The sequence below is a fragment of the Copidosoma floridanum genome, unplaced genomic scaffold, assembly GCF_036245765.1.
Source record: "Copidosoma floridanum isolate Cflo_tuat_1 unplaced genomic scaffold, Cflo_Japanese_pri ptg000020l, whole genome shotgun sequence".
Taxonomy (NCBI): Eukaryota; Metazoa; Arthropoda; class Insecta; order Hymenoptera; family Encyrtidae; genus Copidosoma; species Copidosoma floridanum.
Genome location: NW_028321897.1, coordinates 20,438,912 through 20,451,598, shown reverse-complemented (window position 1 = coordinate 20,451,598; position 12,687 = coordinate 20,438,912). Strand labels below are relative to the sequence as shown.

The 12,687-nt window shown below is 32.2% G+C and overlaps 1 protein-coding gene across 3 annotated transcripts in view; it reads left to right on the top strand.

Moving 5' to 3' along the window:
- The window catches only part of Rrp5 (Ribosomal RNA Processing 5), a 101,876-nt gene that overhangs the window by 32,374 nt on the left and 56,815 nt on the right, over positions 1 to 12,687 (top strand). The window lies entirely within an intron of this gene.

Genomic DNA, 12,687 nt, shown 5'->3' with positions numbered 1-12,687 from the left:
CAAAGGGGTGCAATATTACTTTTTGTGTAAAATATATCGCATTTTTACAATCTTCATTCATAAATATTACATATAGTCGATGCTTACTACGCACTGTGTACTTGCTTGATAAATACATAAAAAAATTTTAATACACTTAACATACCTTTTACAGATGATTCCATCTGAACCGACTGCAATTTCTTGATTTGTGAACTTTTTATACCGCTTTGCCTACATACACCTTTTTTATTAAATATTAGGGTTGAATAACAAACGAACAAAGGTCAACAGCAACCGCAAATTTTGCGGACTGTAGAAACAAATCTAACCTTTCCCGACTGATTCCTTACTATTAAAGGTGTCCTAGAGCCACCCCCCCCCCCCAAAAAAAAACCCTATCCAGTAACTTTTTTTTCCATTTCGGCCAGCTTTTTTGGATTTGGTCCCACTGTGGCAGCGACCAGAGCGTATGTGTTATACTTGTATTTATGTATATTCAACAACTTTGCAGCATGTCGTTTATGTCACCCATGATGTACAAGCATGTTAAAAGTGGAATAGAGCTACACTACAATATGATAATACGATGTCTAGGAATTGATGTATGTATGTACGTATACATGCACATATAAATGTTAGAATAGTTATGGGTAACTTGTGTCAATGTTACTAAGTTACACTGTTGTTAACTGATTCTTCAAGTCAGCTAAAAATATCTGATACTGTTGTATGGTCTTACTTAATGTATAATCAAAACAAAAATTTTCAACGTGAAAATGGGCATTCATTTCTGTTTTAAACATTGATTAGTAAGCAGACTTTTAACTGTGTGTTACTTTTTAACTTAAAGGCTCTCTTTTTCCGTTCCAAAATCCTGTAAAAACATTTTACAAAGAGGAAAAATCGCTCTCTTTTTACGTTTAATACCAGTGTTTTAAAATTTTGGTGAACTTTTGACTCCTGCGCCCCGTGAGTACACAATACGCAAATGACATCAAAGGTCTATCGTGTTGGCTGAAACAACTCGGGTGTACTTCATGTACATCAATGGTCTTGGACTACGCTAAGGAGCAAGGAAAAGCGAGGGAGGTCCACTGAAATCGATTCAGGTGGCAACAACCAAGCAGAAACAGCAACATCTTATTCATTTGGTCACGAATCTAAATTCATGTAGTTTAAAGAACCACTGAAAGAATTGCATGAAGTATTAGGAATGCCAAAGAAGCTGTACGAACAGCCGTAATTGCAAGTTCAATAATAAATTTGTACACAAATAGCGAAAGATATCATAATAAAACGAGTGAAAAAAAAAATGACAGTGTTGTGAATTTCATGTCAAGTAACTCTTCTACTGAAATGAATACTTTTACTATATAGTTAGAAGAATAATATTAGTATAGTCATTAAATAATAATGTAATAGTAATATAATGGTGATATTAATCTAACAGTGTGTTTCAACTGTCAAGATAAAAGATTCTTAAAAGTATTAACGATTATGCGTACGTCTGTTTTCAATAAATTTAAAATAAATATTTTTTAGTCATTCCTGACAGTAAAGTTTGTTGTTTACGTCCGCATAGTAAGACGTAAAGCGACAAATGTATGGCCGCTGGATTTCTTTACGTCCACTGAGCGAGGCGCTTCTACGAGGTCTATGCTCTCAAATGCACACTGATTATCTATCTATATATATAAGATCCATACAAAATATTTGCGTCTATGTATATGTGGTGGCTAAGTGTTGTGTTGTAGTTGTATTTTTTTTGACGGCCAGATGGAGACGCATATGAGGCATTTCAGGTCAAATCGCACAGGCTGCGCGCGAGACCACTTTTCATGCTTTAATTACAGTATCAAATTAATGAGGAAGATAAATCGGAGTAAGCATTTCCGACGTATTTTAACCTCAGCTTTTCAATGAAATTATTAAAATTACAAAAAAAAGTCAACATATTCTCAAAAAAATATAAAACATGTTATATCTTTAAAAGGGTGTCTCGAATCTTTTTTTTATCATCTAAAACGAAAGAGGAGGTTTTTTCACGTTGGTATAGTGATTTTCAGAGTGGCCACTATTATATTATTCGAGAAATCTAACGTCAAAGTCTATGCTCTCGTGCCGCCGCGACGGACGGCCTGGCGGCGGACGTAGCGCCGCATTCGTACCATATCTTACGTTTGAAAACAACGCAATATTCCTAATAAATATTTTATAATTAAATAAAGTATTGACATGTTTACATAATAATAAACAATTTGTATTTATTTAAACTTTTATTTAAACTTTAATACTGTACACTATGCAATATATTATTGTATCGTATAAAAACAATTAAATATTTTTCGTTACCTTTGCAGTTTTCTTGAAAGTAGATTTTTTAATTTTTGGATTGGAAATTTTCGGAAATGTTTGAAATATTGAACTTAAAGATGTATGACGCAGCTTAAATGTGTTTTCATCAAGAGGGATAAATGCGTGATATCGAAGAGTTCCTGGTATCATTTTACCCTTACTTTTTATTAAAAAGACAACTTCTGAACCTTCAGTTGTACTTACCAAATTTTTTCAAAATTCAATAAACTCCACAAAGAATAGCAAATTCACAAAATACATTATTCAAGCAAACAAATCTCAGAATTATTTGATGCCGTAACCTTTATCACGATTAATAGAGTAAAAAATTTTGCTGCTGTAAATGAACTCAGAGGAGGAGAACCGCGCCTGATATCAACACTATTATCGATATGTCTAAATAATTATTGAAAAAAATAATACTGTATTAACATCAACTAATAATTTAAGGCTAAAGAAGCAGACTTCTCGGTTCGGTGGGTCACAAATTGCTATATATAGCACGCATGCAGCGCCGCACCGCGCCCCACCGACCAGGCCGTCCGTCGCGGCGGCACGAGAGCATAGACTTTGACGTTAGATTTCTCGAATAATATAATAGTGGACACTCTGAAAATCACTATACCAACGTAAAAAAACCTCCTCTTTCGTTATAGATAATAAAAAAAAAGATTCGAGACACCCTTTTGAAGATATAACATGTTTTGTATTTTTTTGAGGTTATGTTGACTTTTTTTTGTAATTTTAATAATTTCATTGAAAAGCTGAGGTTAAAATACGTCGGAAATGCTTACTCCGATTTATCTTCCTCATTAATTTGATACTGTAATCAAAGCATGAAAAGTGGTCTCGCGCGCAGCCTGTGCGATTTGACGTGAAATGCCTCATATGCGTGTGCGCATTGTATTTTTACTTTTTAAGTGCCTTTTGCTATTCACCTTTGTCGCTGCGTCGAGTCGACTTGCCCCTGTATTAACTATAGCGTTGCCTGTTTTCTTACTTTCTCTTACTTACCGTTTACCGTATAATTTGTTTCTCGTTTCTTATGTACGTGTACTCAATATTAGCACTTCATGCTTTTTTTACTAACTTTATTTCAAGTTTAGAGTACTTTTAGGTAATGGTGAGTGAATTTTCATGGCTATTGGACAGCTACCTCAAAAGTCTCGCGCTCTATATGAAAACGCACATATTCAATACATAGACTACAATCTAGTAATAAAGTTTTGTTTGATATAAGTTCTTTTTTAGTGTACTTTGAAGAATTATAAAAAGAAATATGTATTCTTTCACCATTCACTATTGAAATATGCGTACTTTTTTTGTGGTCGATCGGTCGGTCCAATTCGTCAAGAAAGTATATCTTTTTATATATAGTGCTTTCCGTCTGCCTCTCTTGTAGATGCACTACTTAGGGCACTTAGCACTTGGGATTGGGATGTGATTGGAAAGGGGTGGGGCCTTAACAACTACTCCGCATTCGCCCATGACGATTATCATGTGGAAAGGGAAAACCCTGGGAAGTCTCCCGTAGGAAAAACCTGATCCGGAACAGCCTGGTGTGTCTGCCTTATTTCTGACCCGGGGTCTAAGCTGTAGACTTAGACAACGGGGCAGAAATTTGGCACACCTTCTGCTCATAATGTCAAAGAGACAGAGAAACAGTCAATCGATCCACGAAGCGAACTTGAACGGTCACCTATTCAAGTACTAATCACGCCGAATGCGGCTTAACCCTGGTGATCAACGGGACTACGACTCTATCGCTGAGCCATCGTGTTGGTAAGAAAGTATATCTATATTTACTACGTACATAGATATACATGCTGAAATAATCAGAACAACCGAAAGACCAATCACAAACAAAACGTACCCATTATTGGGCACGCTCCATTATCCATCATCCGCTCTTTCACCCCCCATTAGGACCACGGTGTATAGGACCAATGCTTAAAGAATGTACGGTGTACCAAGCGATTCATTTTTCTCTACGTTAACCTATATCAACCTTTTGAAATAAAATTGAACAAACTTTTTTATACGGGATGACAAAAAATCGTATACGTCACTTGACTGTAAGGTGGCTGATGGATGGCTTCGCCTCGGGTGACATACTCCACGTGGGAGTACATCAGCCACTCTACGGACATTGAAAACCCTATTAAGTGCCACTTAACATACTTATCTGAGATTGTGTCGTTTCAATCTTATCAATTAAGTAGCGTTACAACTTACTTTCTATTTTAAATTTAGAAAACCACTTAAACACCACTATAAAAATATACTTTTTACGAAATGATATTGTGTACGAAAGTGGTGCAATTATCATTGGAATAAGTACATATTCGTTAACTGGGTGTAGTTTGAATAAATACTTTAGTATTTAATAAATGAACAATTATAAAAAATATACTTCTTACAATAGATAAGAAAAATTTAAATTAAAGCCATGGTACAAAGTGCTGCCAGGCCTGCCAATATGGAACTGTGCGATTTTATCAAATCTTCCGAGGATTTCGGAACAACTTTCTACCGCTTACGCTGATTACATTTTTAATGTAACGAACACATCTGTGACATACGCTCACACACTCATTCCTGGTCCATGTTTAGTACCCAAAATATAGTTGTATCAAAAAGGTTAAGAAAAATATTCTGTAGTATAGCTTCTTTAATAAGGTAGTATAAGATGCTTGTGAATGTCCCTTTAAAAAGTTTATCACACATACGTTTTTTCGGCAAATATTATTTCAAAATCGAACGTATATTCGAAATAGCGTACAAATTATCGACAAAAACCGCAGTTTAACATGTTTCCTTACCAAAGAATTACGTAAACTTGCTTTTATATAATGTATAAGAATCTTCTAACTTTTTTGTATGAGAAAAATAAAAAATTGTGTAAACTATTATTTACTTATGGTAAAATATAAAAATTTATGGTAAATAAACAAATATTAATTTATACAGACGAAAGCTGCTCTGCTAAAATTTACTAATTTTTCAGTTTAAAAAAAGTATTGAACTAAAAAAATTAGTTTATTAAAAGATTTATTAATTAAATTTCTTATGTTGGGATCAAAGTAGGTAAGGGACTTAGTGTGTAAGAGATTAGCGGTTCAAATTTTGAGGAAAGGTTTTTTTTCAAAGAATTCATTGAAGAATAAGAAATAAAACTCAATAAAAGTTAAAAAGTGTGCTGTGGTGGTAACGTGGCATTATGTGGCGTGCAGTGATCAGTGGCGGGTGGCGTGAGGTGAAGGGGAATTAAAGTACAAAAATTCACTTTTGTCACATATTTTCTTAAGATCAGAATTCTGAAATCGTTAATTTACTCTCGTGCATCACGGGCCTATAGAAGTAAAACTTAAAAAAAAAAACTATATCTTCCTCTATATTTATTAGGTCTGATGGTAAATAAAAATATTCAATCTTTCTTTTTACTTAATCTGGAATTCTACGTATTTACCTAGAGCGTCTCTCAAGGAAGTTGACTAACTCCTGATAAAAAATCGTAGATTACCAGTCGAAAGGCTTTTTGTACACTGCCTACTTAGTTATTCAGAGCATCAGGAGGTAATTAATGGGGCACACGGATAGTCTATTTATGTCGGAATCTATGGATTGTTTATTTATGTCGCAAATTAATATCATATAGTTATGGTCCTATGTAGGTTCAGCTTTATATTTAATATCATAATATCTCAATTCTAAGCTGGAAATACTGAGATTATAATTTTGGAAAAAAGTTTGTACGCCTTTATTAGGTGATATATCAGAAAATTTTTCTTTCTATGTACGTCTTAGCTCTCCTTTCAAACCAGTCTTTGACATGCCGAAATGTAGCAGCCATACACAATAAATTAATTTTTAATAAAAATAATTTTAATAAAAAAATTAAGTTAAAATTTTCGATGTTCATACTCGTTAGTACAATATTATAATACAGCTATAATGGTAGGTATACTTGTTTGGTTAGGATTTTAAGAGATTTTAAAACATTTGAAAATTATTGATGAATATTGTTACTAAGGTCGATGTCCCAGTACTCAGTCATGTCCCAATAGTCGGTCATCTGGTTGATTTTTTTACTATAAATTTTCAAAACATATATAAATCGGGTAGTTATTCAGACACCAAGCAATTACTCTTTCAATACAAGTTAATGTATAAACCCAATTGAAAATATAACGAAGGCCCATAAAAAAAAAAGTGACCGACTATTGGGACATTTCGTCTGCTTAAGTGAGCGAGTACTGGGACATCCACCTTAATACTATTGTTCCAGAGCGCTAAGTTTATTTTAAATTTAGAAATAAGCTCCTTGTAATTAAGGTTTGCTCTCTAACATCATATTGATTTTGCAAGTTCTTGATGTAAATAATCATACTGCTCTATTTTATTACTTATGATTGCATACAATTCTTTTAATATTTACGTAAAGAGCACTCCAATATGTTTGATGTTATACGTATCCCTGCATCATCTGTGTGTAGGCTAAAGCTAGATTATAGCTAATAAGATTTCTCACCGTTAGCCCCATCATACAGCCTTAGTCAGTCTTCGTCAGATTGCTGAACTTGTATAAGGTAACCTTATTAGATTTATGATCGGGTTCAAACGGGGTGTTAGAGAAAAATATAGGAATTTTGGCTTTTGTATACTGTAAATATGCTTGCATATTACCACTTTTGGATTGAGTATAAAAAAAAGTTATACTGACAATACTAGATGTTTAACTACAAAACGATTCAGAAACTCTTCATTGGTTTCAAATAGATCCTTGTCGTTCTCGAAGTTAATTAGAGATCTTGAAGGTATAATTATTGTAGTGTTCATGCAATATTCAAAGGTTTTGACAAATCACATACTATTTACATCTATTTTCCGATGGAAATTTTGTATTCGTGAATGCCCCCTTCCACATAAAATTCATTACAAAGTTTGAGCAGATGTTCATTATAAACTTATCTTTATTTGACCATGTTTACATTACAGACAGCAACTTCTTTTACTAAAAAAATCTCACATCCTTAAGTGTACTTTGCTACATGAAAGTGAAACTAAAAATAGATTTTTCATACTAAATATATGCGAAAATGATCCGGAAATTGACAGTATTCCAATAACCAGCAGCAAAAACACTCAGATTTAGAGCAACTTGCTGCAAATCTGAGTCCGTTTTTATTGTTGTTACAAGTTAGCTGTTAGTTTGTTAGCAAACTAAAAGCAATAGCTGTTTCTTGGTTATGGGGGTATTGTTTGGAGAGAGATTTTCAACTAAGAATAAGTTATTTGTATTTTTTTTTGGTTGTGAAGATTTTGTTGGGTGAATCTGAATTAATTATATTCATTAGAGATGGAAACTAAGAACAAACGAGTTTGTCATAAAGGTATTCCTAGCATTATTCGATATTATTATGAGACATAATGTGATAGTGTTCTATATAATGTAGGTTTTTTCATATTACAAGTGCTATACGTATTAGAACGAATTATAAAAAATGTAAATTATAAATTAATTTTACACGATTTTTTTTGTACAAAACAAATAATGGTACTAATCAAGAGATTTACTCACTCTAGAAACTACATTATCATTTACACTTTCATCTTCGTTGCCTATCGATGGTGACACCTCAGCATTTCCTACCGTGCTACTAACTTTCTGTAGCTCCTCTAATTTTACTTTTGAATAAACTTTAAACTTATGACTCTTCTTTGTTTCACTCTCTCTCTCTCTCTCTCATTCTCTCACTTACCTTCATTTCTAGTGCTCTAATTTCTACGTTACTCTTATTGCACTGTCTTTTCTTGCACGTACGGTATTGACTTAGCACGCCAATACCGTCATATCGGTAATGCCAGTGATAGTTTGTGGCAATGTCGAAAAAGTAGTGTGCCTTACTGTTTGCTCGTATACTATAGTCACATTGCTACAACATGACGACAATAGACAGGAGTAAATCAAAGTCATGTGACAAACGAATACAATTTACAATATAATCTCATTAAAAATTATTTTGTCCAAGATGCTTTGGAAAATCTAATCCATCCACAATTATTAAAAAGTTTGAAAGTACAATGAAGCATGTCTATTTTCATTCTTGTAGAATTATGTTAAAATTTGAAATTTTGGACTATTACTAGAATTAAAAGTATGCTTAGTAAAATTCTATCAAGTAAATTTTAAGTGTAAATTTTATTGGGATTAAAAAAAAATGTTTAGTGTGATGCTTAATTATTGTCTATTGTAGCAGCTGAGATTATTAAAAAAAATTTTTGATACGACTAGACAAATATTTTTGAATATTTACAATTTTTACGTAAGCTGAAATGTAAGATAACTAAAAATCTTCAACTAGGCCAAGTTTAAAAACTTCAAGATAAGAATTAAATTCCAGATTGTTGTATAAAAATGTTTGTTTAGAGACCTCAAATTCGTATTTTATCTACAGTTTTAGTACACCGAGAAAAAAAGCGATTCTTTTGCTGTTTTTGGTCCTCATATTGCGTACTCATTAGGAAACCATCTTCTGACTACGACATTGGATCAGCTAATAATTAACTGTGAACATCACAAGTCCACGGCAGCAGCTCGACTGTGATGTTTCCATAGTACGATAAGAATAGCTCAACGCACAAGCCAGATAAGTAGATCAAATGGTGCGTCACTTTGTAGGCCTTACTTTCTTACTCACATGCTTGACTTTTTTCTTAAATTTTAAAACTATCGTTAAAGGGTTTTATTTTACAAAATTTCTTTGATAAAATAATTTATAGTGAAATAATTTCATAAAATATATTCGTTGCTTACATCAATTTTATGCACTTCTGCGTACATCAGTCTTTGTGTAATGACAGTGATTAAAGTAGATAAGCACTGAAAAAACAATCAGACATATTACCGTTTTGTTTTTTCTACTACTAGAAACACTACTGGTGGCGCTGTTGAAACAGCTTTAGCTCGTTCTGTTACATCCATTGTTTTGATTAGTTAGTGTGGTAGAATTAGCTTAAAATCTTATCGATATTTACAAAATTCTGACTAACTTGAAAAAAATTTAGTAATAGTTTGAATACATGGTAACAAATCAACATAGCATTTAACAAGTAGACATGTCAGAAAAGCCCCAAAAAATGGCAAAAATGGCCAAAACATGTTTTTCGCGTCTAGAAGACAACCAAAGAATTGTACAAAAAAAAGTGTTGTGTAAAAAAGATGCGCAATTTTAATACGAACAAAGTGAGCCACGTTGAGTTTCAATCGGTTGAGCCGTTTTTTCGTAAATCGCAAAAAACTGCCATTTTGAGTCATTTTTTAAATACTTAATAACTCACGTTCCATATAATTTTAAGAGTTGAAATTTTAACACAAGGTAGATATGATAACTCTTAACATACGCACCAAGTTTTAGCAAGATCAGTTGCAAACTTATCGCGAACCGCAGTGAAAATCAAAAAAAGGTCCTTTCAAAAAATGGCCATTAAAAAGTTGTTAGCCAACATAGGTACATTTTTCAAACGTATTTCTCTTTGTCTGTGTTTACTTTACAAGTACCTGAAACGCCGTTTATTTTTATCGATTACAAGTATCTTAAATATCGATCGCAAAAAACGGTCTTTTTTCTCGCAGGCTAGTAGAATCGCGGCTAGGCGAGCTGCCGCTGGAGGCCGCGCCCACTTTCCCCGATGCATGCTCCGGAGGTTTTGAGTGAGCGCGTTCAAAACGAAAAGGTGCCTAAAAAGTCTAATGATATCTCGGTAACCAAATGAGATAAATGGATAATTTTTTTTGTTTTAATTGGGGTAGTTTGTAATAACATTACGATTGCGCATATTTATAACCTCCTGCAAATAAAAAGAGGACCTATTAAATTGAAATTAATAGATTTTTATTACCTACCGTTCCTGCTTTTCCTTTTTTGAACTTGCCAGTGTTGTTGGATATTGATCAGAACAATCAAATATCATTGAAGTAACTAATCTAATTATTAACAGTAATTAGTAAATTAACTATTGTTAGAAAAAAGACATTTTTTTTTTTTTTTTTGATCAGTAAAAATATGTGTTATTTTTTTTTCTTGTTATCGTATTTTTTTTATCATTCAACGATGAAAGAATTATGCGTGTAATAATAATCTTTACTTTTTAGTTGCTTTACATATTATAACAAGTGATCTTACTGAAACTTGGTGCGTATGTTAATAGTTACCATATCTACCTTGTGTAAAAATTTCAGCTCTTAAAATTATATAGAACGTGAGTTATTAAGTATTTAAAAAATGACTTAAGTATTTAAGAAATAACTTTTCTGCACACTAAGAAAACGTACAAATTTACAATTCTCACGTACCCTCTGCAAGTACAAAACCAAATTAACCCTAAAACATTATTTTTGCAATAGTCAATTATTTTTGAACGTTTATAAACAAGCATCAGAATTACATTCTTCCAATGATAAGTTCTACGTTAGATTTGCACACACAACAAAATATTCAAAAGTATATTACTGAAGCTAAATGAAAAAACGGCTATGTAGGTAAACTCAGAAAAAGTTTTGTTCCAGATTTCCAAATTCTATGAATTGTCCAGTTAAGCAGTTTAAAACAGATAATCAGATAATTATATTCATAAATAATCCTTGACAAGTAATTGTAGATTGTTAATCTTGTTGATTTAAAAGTCATAAAATGGATTTCTTATCAACAAAAAATTTCGCTTGTATTTCAGACTTATCAATTCTATAATGATATTACCTATCATCCGAATAATTTTTTCCAGTACATCGACGATATTTCCAAACTGTATCTCCAGAGGTAAAGGTCATGATATAACCAAAATATCTGAAGCTTGCGTGCTTTCGGCTGTGGTGCCGTTGCGATTTATTATACTATTGTGGCAGAGAACATAGAATTTATCTTTTTATGTATAGAAGGCCAAAGCGGCCAGTTTCTTAATGCTGAAAACTTACGTCCTCTAGCTGTAGTAGGACCCATAAGACAGGTAGTGTTAGCTGCGATGCGGCAGTTACCAATGTTACCATGAAAGATCGGTAATTACCAGGTGAACTGACCGTGTCCATAATAATTTTTAGAATAATCAGGAATACACAGTAAAACCATAATACTTCGTTAGAAAATTAACGTGAACAATAGTTTTAAACTTGAACACACAAATTCTGAACAATTATCTTCAATTTTAACTTGAGCTTTCATTTCTGGTGAAACACTTTATATGTGGCTAATAATGAACATGTCAAGAGCTTTATTAATGGCCACGTAGTTACGACCACAAGATTTGCTTTTGCGATTATTGATCAGATTATTTTGTAACATTTTACTTTGTTATAATGAGGATAAAAAATATGTTTTAGTTGAAATTTGCTTTTTAAAATCTAAGCTTTGCTAATGCCAGAAAAAAAAAATTTTTATATTATATTTTGTTTTTAGAAAAAAGTGACTTTCATTACTTAACTCCTGTTAAGCGCGCATTGTACGTACCTCTTTATGAAAATCATTAATACCGTGTGCTAAGCTTCAAAAATTAAATTTCAAACTATCTTGAGAAACCATCAAAAACTGTCCTTTTTATTTTAGTTCAATTCTAGAATTTTTTAATTTATTAATAATAATTTCTTTTAATTTTATAATTTGTTACTCAAATCTTATTGAGCGTATTAATTTTAAATATAAAAGATTTACATTTTACTATATAAGATTTTTAAGAAACTAAAGATTAGCCATCTACATAGAGAATTTTTGTTATTACATGTGTAAGTAATATTTATTAAATTCTTTGCAGCATTGATCGGTATGGATTTATTTCCGGCAATTAGAACTAGCTTTATAATAAAGAACTAACTACCCCTTACATTTGATGTATTCTTTATTCTATATGTATCCTACCCTGATGAAAAATACTGCCACCTTCTCGTCGAATTCGATCGAGTAATGCCTATTTTACATAAATTTACTTATTTTATTAGTACAATTTCAAATCTATGCTTGCATTAGTTTTTTTATTGGCATTAGCGAAGAGCAGTAGCATAATTCGATAAAATCAATTTTTTTTTTTTAATTTAAACGGTTTTTTATCCTTATTATGACAAAGTATGATGATAAGAAACTTAAATGTTTATGAAAAGATATACTTGCAAAAAAAATAAATAAATAAAAAAAGATCGCCCTTAAGAATTAAAAGCATGAGCGCAAAAGCGAATTTTGCGGTCTTAACTACGTAGCCATTGATGAGGCTCCTGACATGTGCATTATTAGCCATGTATAAAGTGTCTGACCAGGAATGAGAGCTTGAGTTAAAATTAGAGATAATTATTGAAAATTTGTGTAT